This window comes from Aplysia californica, unplaced genomic scaffold, assembly GCF_000002075.1.
Source record: "Aplysia californica isolate F4 #8 unplaced genomic scaffold, AplCal3.0 scaffold00620, whole genome shotgun sequence".
Taxonomy (NCBI): Eukaryota; Metazoa; Mollusca; class Gastropoda; order Aplysiida; family Aplysiidae; genus Aplysia; species Aplysia californica.
The window spans coordinates 466,944-467,575 of NW_004797890.1; the positions used below are offsets into that span (position 1 = coordinate 466,944).

Genomic DNA, 632 nt, shown 5'->3' on the forward strand with positions numbered 1-632 from the left:
CGTGATGCCTGCGTGCATCAACAGTAAAACTAAACCAGTTTGACTGGACTACTTCACGCCCGTGTGTGTATATTGTATTATTATTACAAGGCGCTTGTAAATGGACGTTGAATCGTTTGTATTAGTTCACGAACCGACGTCTTGTCAAGTCCCTACAACTACAACTCCATGAGAACAAAAGAAAACCCCCAATTCGATTATGGATTATAAGATAGATTTACTGAGGTTTCATGTTATGTCGGTAAACAATCGAAAGATTTTTTGCGCGACAGCTGATTTGGCGCGCCATATTGTAAGAGTTAAAAGACTTAGCAGAAAACTGACTCCCTCCACCGATCCCTGTTCTGGACTTTTCTAACCACGTCGCTCAGCCACATGCCTGTTGTTCTGCTCTTCATCTCTATTTCTGCCTGCATCTCCTTCTGTTTCCCTGTATTGTGAAAAGCACGACTGTCCTGGCAAACCGCTGTAATGTAACTGCACCATTTAAGGTTGTGTTGTATTAGCAATTTGGACTGACAAAGGCCAAGAATGTGGTCTGTCTGTTCTCCGACTTGACAAGGTGGCGGTACGTGTGATAGGAAGGTGGAGTGGAGACGGTCGGCTGGAAAAAGAAATTGAAATTGGGGGGG

The 632-nt window shown here is 44.1% G+C and overlaps 1 long non-coding RNA gene across 1 annotated transcript in view; it reads right to left on the bottom strand.

Moving 5' to 3' along the window:
* Nucleotides 1–200: 200 nt before the first annotated feature.
* The window catches only part of LOC118478505, a 5,285-nt gene continuing 4,853 nt past the window's right edge, over nucleotides 201–632 (bottom strand). The window contains exon 2 of the long non-coding RNA XR_004859089.1: nucleotides 201–604. This is a non-coding gene — a long non-coding RNA (uncharacterized LOC118478505). The remainder of the gene's footprint in view (nucleotides 605–632) is intronic.